Genomic DNA, 11313 nt, shown 5'->3' with positions numbered 1-11313 from the left:
GTCAGGCCTGTCTTTTATTCGTAGCCTGCGTTTTCTTGCTCCGACTCATCAGCGAGAGCAGGTTCAGGCGGAGGAACCCAACCTGTGATGAGAACAATAGCTTCTCCGGCGCTCCGGGGGGAATTTCTACGGCCCATGCAGATGAGGAAAGGACAAATCACCAGAGAGGACTCAGCCAGCCATTAAACAAAAGGAGCGAGGCCTGAAACTGTGAGGATATTAGAAGGCTGAAGGTGATGCACATCAGGAGAAGTCTGCACAGCAAAATCACTGGTGTTAAAATAACACCCAGGGTGTCAAATTTAACACTGGAAAAGTGTGTATATGTGTCCACACTACACTGTGTTAATTTAGTCAAAAGTGTAGTGTTAATTTAACAACACTCATTATATGTTAATTTAACACTCAATATTGTTAAATTTTACACTTTGTTCAACACTATTCATTGTTGTTTCCACACTACACTGGTGTTGGCACAGAAATACAGTGTTAAAAATTAACACTCCTAATTTAAAGTCAACACCGGTGTAATGTGAATTCAACAATGTTAAGTGTTCAAATACTGATTAATAGCCACTTTTGTTGCTAATGGGTTGTTTATATAAAAGACAAATGACAGAAATATTGCAAAACCTCTTTTTATTAAAGTACATCACATTTAATATTTACATTGATACACACAACACTTTGCATTTAACACTGCTTATTTAAATACCTCAGCTACAATTAGAAACAGAATACAGTATGGAATAATGAAAGTTATCTTATACCACAGCGCAGTGACATGAAAACCACTTATTATAAAGGTCTTTAATAAATCAAATTTTAGCCACCCTACTCAAACCTTGAACATTAAAATACACTGCAATTACCTTACTGGCAGGCAGAAATGCTTATCCTTCACAATACTAAAGATTTTTCCATAACAAAACAGACATTTCAATTCAAAAGACATTTCATTTTTATTAAATACGTTCCAACCTGGTATTTAGTTCTGTAGTTGTTTTACTCATGATGTAGTGGAAGGCTGCATCAGTGGTCTTCATCATGGAGGGAATGGCTTTTTGGTCCAGAATGATGCAAAAATTCTGGATGCAACTTCTGTTCCCAACGCAGTGCAGGCAGGGCTGTGCTGATTCATTCCCCTCAAAGCATGGATTGATGCTCATCACCTAAGTGTTTTAAAAGAGTGTATTTGATGAATGTATTTGATGTGTATTTATGAACTTGTATGCATTTATAATGGGGTGAACAATGCAAGCAAACTAACTGCTGAATAAATAACTAGAACAAAATACTAAAAAACTTACACAGCACAATCAGTAGCTTCAGTTGCACATTGACCCTCTTTCTTCTTTCTTCCTTTCACAAATGAAAGGCAAGAGGTGAATGAGCCAGGGAAGAGCTGCCACATCACTGTCCCGTCCTAGCAAAACAGAATTTAAACACCATGAGTATACAGTTAAACTTTAAAACCGTAAAAGTAGCAAACCCATGTACACTTACCATATTTAAACTCCTGTTGACCAGACAGAGGGTCATCCATATTGTTGTATGTTGGCTATTTTGCAATACATCACCTCAGCATATTTCTGCAGATTTTCAAAGACAAAAAGAGTCAAGAAAATACCAAAAAGGGTGCAGTTTTAACCGTTATTTGAATCAAAATCATCTCAGTATAATAAATCATGTTAGAGACAGTGTACAGTACTAATGTACTGTGTGTACTCACATAACTAGTTGGTAAGCTCTGATCCTCCAAACTGGATTAAGGAATGTGATAGGGTCCTATCACAAAAAATGACAATAAAGACTCTGAAAACTCAACATTCTTCTTATATTAAAAACAGCACTCAAGTCAATATGAATCTTCATTTATACATTTTCAAAATAGTAATCAATTTGATTGCTATTTAATATGATATCAATAGCAAAACGATGTATGAGAAGATAATATATTTTTATTAAAGTTGGCATCAGGTCATGTGAGTTTCTTTCCAGATTAATAATAATAATAATAATAATAATAATATGTACAAAACTACATATACTAAAAAGATTGGTTAACTGTTCAGTTATGTCAAATAAAATGATTTATATGTATAAATATATAAACTTACCTTCTGTAATGAATTTATATAAGTATTAGCAGTCGTTTCTCATTGGAAGTCATCCATGTCAGGTCTTCTTTAATAAACTGCCCTAAAAACAGCATCTCTTCTGAATGATTTGAAGCACTCAGTGTGAACTTTCACCAAACTAGCATCTATAATGACAGAAAAAAACAAATGTTCGCCATACACGTTTTACACTTTCGTGTGTATTTGCCATTTGCATCTGTCTGACATCTAGCGCCACGAAAAGCTTACAACACACAATGCATCCAATCTGTGCATACAAATGATGATATATTGTGAGGTTTTGGTCAAATTAATTGTTGGTTTGGCGATATTTCCCCTGTTTGCATACATCTTAGAAAAACACATGACGATGCGGTTGCGGTTTTCTCCGTGTTTTTCAGTAATTTGAATAATTAACCGATATCCATGCACTCACGTGCATGTAAACGACCTCGTTAACTCACGGTATCTAGCCTATATGATTACCTCATAACGAGCATCATATGGTGAATAAACGAGCTTTCATTCAACTTAATTTCATACCTTCAATTTGTAGTGCATGTCGCGTTTTATCATGGTTCAATTCTTTCGTTCATATCTCCTGTTAATATTATCCTTCTTGGTTTTAAACTTTTAGCTAGCAGTTTAACTTGATACTAAACTAACAAGGGAACAACGTAACACAAGGTAGCTCTGATTAAACTGAACCAAATAACGAACAAAGGGGAAATAAAATGGGAAAAATATCTTATTTAGGTTTTTTGGCATATGGCTGCGTAGAGTCAGACAGAGAAATAACAGTTTAATTTAGCCAAACCATGTGAATATTATGAGACTGATTTACCTGATCTCTTCAGTCCTCCTGTGAAAGAAAATGGCGGTAAAATCCCTGACAGGATATGTTTAGTGGAGGCGTGGCTTGATTTACACCGCTCAGAGTGAAATCTGATAACACCCTTGTTTTACACTGACACTGTCGTGAATATAACACTGGCCTAGCAATGGCAGTGTTATTTTATTACCAGATAGTGTTAAAACAGCATCAACACTGTGTATTTAACACCATCCCTGAAAATTTAACACTGGTGATTTTGCTGTGTGCTGTATGCATGCCAACAATGGCCTGTGAACTAACATGATTGTGGAGAAAAGTTTGCATTGTGATTTTTTAACGAGTGTCGGCAACTTTCTTAATCAATACTTGAATCAATGTTTAGATCAACATTGGGATTTTAAAATATGTGAAATTTCCTAATCCCAACACAACCCCCTTATGCTAATGTTATATATATATAGTACTGCCACCTGCTTTACCGAAGGCGAATGTAGCAAACATATCAAAAATGTTTGGAAGATTAAAAATACGGGAGAAATATGGAAAAATATTTAAACGGGATGATAGTGGGATAGAATGAAAAGTTACAGGAGAATCCCGGGAAAAACGGGAGGGTTGAGAGGTATTGTATATAATCTGAAATTTACTGTTCACTAAATGCAAAATGTCATTTAATAGATTCTTATCAGGGCAACTAAACATTTACTATATGAAACCCAGAAGGAGGTTATTTTGACTTTGTCCGAGATTAAGATTTGGGTCTTGTTTCAAAAATATGAGGAGACGATTGCACAAAAGGTAACAAAATTAGATATTTAAGATATTTAAAAATTTTCATTCTTTGGGAAATTATTAATAATTCACATGTATGCAATAGTGCAATAGCTTTACGTACACACACATAAACCTAAATAAGCAATACACAAACATGAATAATGGTGGCTTTAAACAAACCTAAAATATATTAATTAAAGGTGCAGTGTGTAATTTTTAGAAGGATCTCTTGACAGAAATGCAAAATAATATACAAAACTATATTATCAGGGGTGTATAAAGACCTTTTTATAATGAACCGTTATGTTTTTATTACATTAGAATGAGACGTTTTTATCTACATACACAGAGGGTCCCCTTACGTGGAGGTCGCCATTTTGTGCCGCCATGTTTCTACAGAAACCTTTAACAGACAAACTTTTTTTACTAAGTTGTCTCTGACGATGACATGGTTTACCGGTGACGGCTACTGTAGCTTCTCTATGTGTTTCAAAAGCGAGGGGTGAGCAGTGTATTGAGCCGTTAGTTGCAATTTGCAACCTCACCACTAGATGCTTCTAAAATTTACACACTGCACCTTTAACATCAACACACAAACTATAAAAATAACAACAGCATCAATACAGTCAGCAAAAAACTCACAAACTTTATATCAACAGTATTGCTCCATTTGAAACAGTTCAGCTTAGTATAAAAATACAGATCGATTTTACATGAATTTGTATGAACGTATTTTAGTTCATACAAAAAAATCGTCCAAAAAAACATACTACTACCATAAAAACAATAATGAAACCCCACCCCTAACATCACAGGGCAAAAGGAAATCGAGTGTGGTCGTACGAATTGATACGAATTAGCCACCTTGTAAAAGATGTACGAATTGCAATGAGATTGTGTTACCAATTTTGATACTACAGTAAGTTCAGTCAATAATTTAACTGATAATACTTCTGTTTCTGTTTATTAGTTATTACAAATGACAAAAAATATCAACGTCATAACAAATTAATCAATAAGTGTATAACAAAAATCGATTGCTTTGGTCGTTTGTCCATTTCACCAAATATGACCAATAGATGCATTTACAAAATTAGCGCCTCTACCGGCCACAGGTGAAACTTAATATGTTAGGGCATAAAATGAAATTTTGGGGTATCATTTTGCTACGATGACATGTACAGTACTGGGATACAATTTTCAATTTAAACCGCCAGGATTAATTGTATTTTATTACACATTACACTATTCAGGCATTTAGGGCAAATAACGTACCCATTTATTTATTATATGATAAAAACACAGCATACAAAACAGTTATAACTTTATAAAAATGTACTTAAAATATACCAAGTGTACCGAGGTCAAACGATCAATTTATTTGAAGAAAAGATGCAAAAGTGATGACAATCCACTATAAATATCAGATCCGGTGTACACTGATTCAAAAACTCCCGCCAGAAGAAGGGATGATAAGTCATTTATGATTGTGAAGCGCTATTGGCTCTTGTTATGACTACATCATGCTGGTTTATGTTTGAAAGAGATCTGACTGTGCGTTTTGATTACAGAGTTCTTCATATAAAGTAATCATATGGCTTCAGTTCGCAAGTTTTGCAATGCGAATGGTTTGTAATACTTTTATCCTGTTTTATGCAATACATATCTGACTACTTGTGTGTTGTGTTTTATATGGTTGAGAAGTGGTTGGGTTTAGGGTGAGGGTGGGGGTGGGGTTAGATGCTCCAAAGTATCTTTAAAACCATAAATGTTTATGAAACCGTTTCTACATTTATAAATTCATGAAATTAAATGTGTCTAATCTGATGTATAAGGCAAAAAACTTAAAACGTAACAACAGGTTGTATTTATAAGCTACTGCCGCTAGAGGAAACTAATCCCTAAATGCGTCACTCTACGTCGTAATAAGGTGCTTGCACAAACTACCTATGAGGTCATTATATTTTCGAGGACAGTCTCCATATAGCTTGTCTCTTTCATGGGTACTACAGTATATCCCCAAATTATATTTCTTACATAGTTGCATCATCTCTCTGTTTGAATGAGCACAATTACTGAGAGCTGATATCTGATCTTCAGTCTTCAGAGGAGCAAAAGGATGATTTGCGGTGGCACAGTGGGTAGCCTCAGCTGGCCTTGCTGTGTGGAGTTTGCATGTTCTCCCTGTTTCAGCGTAGGTTTACTCCGGGTACTCCGGTTTCCTCCCACAGGCCAAAAACATGCAGGTTTGGTGAACTGGAGATGCCAAATTATTCTTCACCAGCTTGTGTGTAGATTAACTTGTATATGGATTAATCAGTTTTTACCATGAATATAGCCATATATGCTGGAATGGTGTTAGGAAATAAATATGTATGGGTCAAAATTATAGATATTTCTTTTAGTGGAGGCACTAAAGATTTCATTTGGACAAATTTAAAGGTGATTTTCACAATATTTAGATTTTTTTTGCACCCTCAGATTTTCAATAGTTTTATCCAAATATTTCCAAATATTGTCCTATCCTAACAAATCATCACAGGAACAATGACTTCTATCACATTAAAATCAATCCCACACATTAGGTCTATGACACAGTCTTTTCTAATTAAAATGAATTGCTGCTGATTTGCATTGTGTCAAAAAGTGTTAAAGTTAAGGCTCATTTTGAAGTACCTGTGAGAAAATGACAAAAGCGTCTCCTGACTTTCTCACATGCGTTCCAGACATTGTGTTGATTGAGGTCTTGTTTTTCTGCCGTCTTGGCCTCCCTTGATGCGCCATGTATATATAGCAGGTGATAATTGAGTTGCGATGGCATTGTGTCGTGAAGCAGGTATCCAGACCTTCCCTCCAGTGTCAAACTCACCTGTCACACGTTCATCGGGGTGACACCCTTGACGCCTCGCTTTTCTTTCCAATGCTAATTAGCGGGAGCTCAATTAGGATACAACAACAAAGTTCAACGATGTCGCCAAACTCCGAAATGACAATGGAATTTGTTAACAGTAACATGTAACTAGTGGACAAGCATCACTTTTACTGTTGCACTTTGTTGATTCCCATGTGCTTTGGTTATGAAAAAAAGTTTATTATCGCTTGCGTAGTAATGTCTGTACAAGGTTCCCACTATATAGTTAAGCTATAACCGTAACCAAACCTGGACTGCCCCAAAAAATTCTGCTTTGAAAAAATGTCAAAATAATTAAAATAATATATCTGTTATATATCAAAAGAAAATTCTTATGCGGAATGGGAGGTAAAGGGTCCATATTGCAATAAGAAAATGGTGGTCTTCATTTATACACCACATCTCCAAGGATCTGTGGACTTACTGTATTTTATGACACAGCTATATTGGGTTTAAATAACTTCCATCTTGAAGCTGCTTTGACAAGAGGAAGACAAGTCGGCTATAAAACAAATCCGCAAAACTATTACTAAAGGAAGAAAGTTTAATACAAAATATCTCTTAATGACAGTCTTCCAATTAGAGCCGCTGCATTTTCCTTTTGCCGCAAGTCGCAATGAAAACAAATAAAGCAGACTGATTTAGAAACCTTATTAGCCTTGCAGTCCCAGAGCAATTAAAACATTACAGCGTTATGGCTTCTGTGAGCACAAGATGGAAAACATTTAGGTGGTCCTGGAGTTTAAAGGTGGTCTGGCGTCTTTGTCGGCTGTTTGTTTATCTTTACGTTTTCAGCGTCCAATGCAAATGCATCCACTGTAATTTTCAGTCTCGCACGCGTCACCATGGCAATAACGAAGAGGGTTTTCTAAATGAGCCATTAACAAGTACACAGTGGAATGCATACTGCATACTCTTGATATCTAGTAAAAGCCCCTTTAAACAAGAACCATAATTTTGGAAGCAAAATTGTGTAAAATAATACAAGTTTTCACATTAAAAACAATTCTACAGTAAGGTTGATATAAAGACCTAATTTTGTTATTTTTGTTACCTAATTTTATATTTGTGATATATATATATATATATATATATATATATATATATATATAATAATCATTTCATCATCTAGGTTCAACCCAATCTCAAGGCAAGTCGTGGTATACACTCACCTAAAGGATTATTAGGAACACCATACTAATACTGTGTTTGACTATCTTTCGCCTTCAGAACTGCCTTAATTCTACGTGGCATTCAACAAGGTGCTGAAAGCATTCCTTAGAAATGTTGGCCCATATTGATAGGATAGCATCTTGCAGTTGATGGAGATTTGTGGGATGCACATCCAGGGCACGAAGCTCCCGTTCCACCACATCCCAAAGATTCTCTATTGGGTTGAGATCTGGTGACTGTGGGGGCCATTCTAGTACATTCAACTCATTGTCATGTTCAGGAAACCACTTAGAAATTATTCAAGCTTTGTGACATGGAGCATTATCCTGCTGGAAGTAGCCATCAGAGGTTGGGTACATGGTGGTCATAAAGGGATGGACTTGGTCAGAAACAATGCTCAGGTAGGCCGTGGCATTTAAAAGATGCCCAATGGCACTAAGGGGCATAAATTCTGCCAATAAAACATCCCCCACACCATAACACCACCACCAGCAGCCTGCACAGTGGTAACAAGGCATGATGGATCCATGTTCTCATTCTGTTTACACCAAATTCTGACTCTACCATCTGAATGTCTCAACAGAAATCGAGACTCATCAGACCAGGCAACATTTTTCCAGTCTTCAAATGGAATTTTGGTGAGCTCGTGCAAATTGTAGCCTCTTTTTCCTATTTGTAGTGGAGATAAGTGGTACCTGGTGGGGTCTTCTGCTGTTGTAGCCCATCCGTCTCAAGGTTGTGCGTGTTGTAACTTCATCCATGCTTTGCTGCATACCTCGGTTATAAAGAATGGTTATTTCAAAGTTGCTCTTCTATCAGCTTAAATCAGTCGGCCCATTCTCCTCTGACCTCTAGCATCAACAAGGCATTTTCGCCCACAGGACTGCCGCATACTGGATGTTTTTCCCTTTTCACACCATTCTTTGTAACACTAGAAATGGATGTGCGTGAAAATTCCAGTAACTGAGCAGATTGTGAAATACTCAGACTGGCCCGTCTGGCACCAACAACCATGCAACACTAAAATTGCTTAAATCACCTTTTTTTCCCATTCTGACATTCAGTTTGGAGTTCAGGAGATTGTCTTGACCAGGACCACGCCCATAAATGCATTGAAGCAACTGCCATGTGATTGGTTGATTAGATAATTGCATTAATGAGAAATTGAACAGGTGTTCCTAATAATCCTTTAGGTGAGTGTAGTCGCAAATATTTGATTTATTTATTCGTGTTCATGTTCACATTTTTCTGCTTTTTTGTGTCATTGAGCACATATGTCTTTTTTGTGTAACTCAGCACAAATTTCCTTTAAATGGTTTTTCGTGTCCATAGCACTGCATTTTTCATGTTTTTCGTGTCATTTTATGTAATTTTCTCTTTTTTTTCTTGATTTTTTTTTACCATTGTCGCTTGGGATTGGGGTTAGAACATATTTCTGTTACATTTCAGACATCCTAACCAAACCCCAACTTTAATTTGTTCTTGTTAAATTCTTTTTTTAATATGTTTTTACCTCAACTTAGACGGATTAATACATACCTAACTTTTTTAATGTGTGCTCTTTTAATCTTTGTTCAGCGCCTCGTAAATGTGTTAGCATTTAGCCTAGCCCCATTCATTCCTATGGCTCCAAACAGGGATGAATTTAGAAGCCACCAAACACTTCCATGTTTTCCTTATTTAAGACTCTTACATGAGTAGTTACACGAGTAAGTATGGTGGCAAAAAATAAAACTTTTGTTTGGAGCCATAGGAATCAATGGGGCTAGGCTAAATGCTAACACATTTATGAGGCGCTGTACAAAGATTAAAGTGCACACATTAAAAAAGTTAGGTATGTATTAATTCATCTAAGCTGAGGTAAAAACGTAGTCAAATATAGAAAAACGGTGGTGTTTTCCTTTAACCCCAACCGACAATGATTTAAAAATAGAAAATAAAGGAAAAAGCAATACATAAAATGTCATGGAAAAACTTGTGCTAGGGACATGAAACTGACATTGGTGTTCAATGACACAAAAATCGTGTCCATGAACATGAACAAATAAATCAAATATTTTGTGACTATATCATGAAATGCCTTGAGTAAAGGTTGCTAGGTTAACTACTGTATAGTCCGGCTATGAGTAACACACAGCTAGCCAAAAAATAAAATCTTGAGAGATGTACATCATCTCATCATGTAAGCAAAGTCATCAGTGATTTCAAGGTGTGTGCTTTTCATTTATTTTCATATTTAATTTAATTTAATTTATTTTATTTAGGGATATGGTTAGACGTCTAATAAATTTTCACTGACAGCCCAAATCTTGTTTAAGCCTAGACGTCTGGGTTGTGTCTAGACGTCAAACGCAAAATTGCTTACTGGGATACATCAGACATTGTAAATGTAAGTAAATGTCTGTAAATGTTTGTCTCATGACTGTATTCACCAATAAAGAGTTCTAGACCAGTAGGGGGGGCCAGTACTTCTTTAGATATAAGCCTGGACTCTAGTCTCTCTCTCTCTCTCTCTCTCTCTCTCTCTCTCTCTCTCTCTCTCTCTCTCTCTCTCTCTCTCTCTCTCTCTCTCTCTCTCTCTCTCTCTCTCTCTCTCTCTCTCTCTCTCACACACACACACACACACACACACACACACACAATATGACAGTCAAGTCACTGGGATGTTTACAGACACATTTCGCAGATACGACCCCCAACCCAAACTGAGCAAATGGGCTCAACGTTGTTATTACGGAGTCCCTCAGTAATAACACAATGATACACTATCAATACCTGCCAGAGGAGGATGAGAGGGAAACACATTGAAGATCAGAATTGGTTTTAGCATGTTCATTGGCCGCTGTCCAAGCTGAGGACAGGTTCGCTCTTGTGCAAGAGGGGTAAGACACTCTCTCAGGTGAAATCAAAACCAGAAGCGGCTTTATCTTGTTTGGTTTTTTAACACTCGCTGACTGACCGAGCCGGTTTCACACTTCGAATGCAGCGCGGTGTGAGTATTGAAAAAAATATGTGGAGGTTTCTCTGTGGTGACTCGGTCAAGAAACAAACACACAAAAACACAAAGTTATTTTGCACAGATTAAAAGTCTTTTTAAGCAGTTAACTATTTTAATGCAATAGTTTTGGTAAATCCGTGATAAAGGTGGCCCCCTTGCTCCTAAAAAAATGGGTCCCGGGCCCTGTGAATTTAAATGGGTTTGCGTCTGGATTCTGCAGCATTGCATCAGGCCTGCGAGCAATAAAATAGATGATTTATGTAAATTCGCTTCTGTAAGGGTATATTACCAGCACATGAAAAGGGTTTATGAGATGCCACAGGTCATTTGGGATAATGTCGCTATTAGCCGAGCGCTGCTGTAAGCAAATACGTTCATTTGGAAAATCGCCTCGTCTAATAATGGCCAACATTCACTCCCTGTGTAAACATCATTCCACCTCACGCTGTTCCCTGTCCAAGTGACACACTTTACATTCACTCCCTGTTAATGTTCACGGCAA

The 11313-nt window shown here is 36.7% G+C and overlaps 1 long non-coding RNA gene across 3 annotated transcripts; it reads right to left on the bottom strand.

Annotated features, from left to right (window-relative positions):
* Positions 1-824: 824 nt before the first annotated feature.
* LOC135750035 (uncharacterized) lies at positions 825-3217 on the bottom strand. 3 transcript variants are annotated; one of them, XR_010532555.2, is made up of 6 exons: positions 2965-3217; positions 2121-2266; positions 1733-1788; positions 1507-1592; positions 1311-1426; positions 825-1172 (listed from the first exon to the last, which is right to left on the bottom strand). It is a non-coding gene; the product is annotated as an uncharacterized lncRNA (long non-coding RNA). The 3 variants fall into 3 exon arrangements; XR_010532553.2 differs by having other exon boundaries at positions 829-1172; positions 2121-3217; XR_010532554.2 differs by lacking the exon at positions 1733-1788 and having other exon boundaries at positions 831-1172; positions 2121-3217.
* Between the last annotated feature and the right edge of the window lie 8096 nt (positions 3218-11313).

This window comes from Paramisgurnus dabryanus, chromosome 12 (assembly GCF_030506205.2).
Source record: "Paramisgurnus dabryanus chromosome 12, PD_genome_1.1, whole genome shotgun sequence".
Taxonomy (NCBI): domain Eukaryota; kingdom Metazoa; phylum Chordata; class Actinopteri; order Cypriniformes; family Cobitidae; genus Paramisgurnus; species Paramisgurnus dabryanus.
This window is presented reverse-complemented; position numbering and strand designations above follow the sequence as displayed.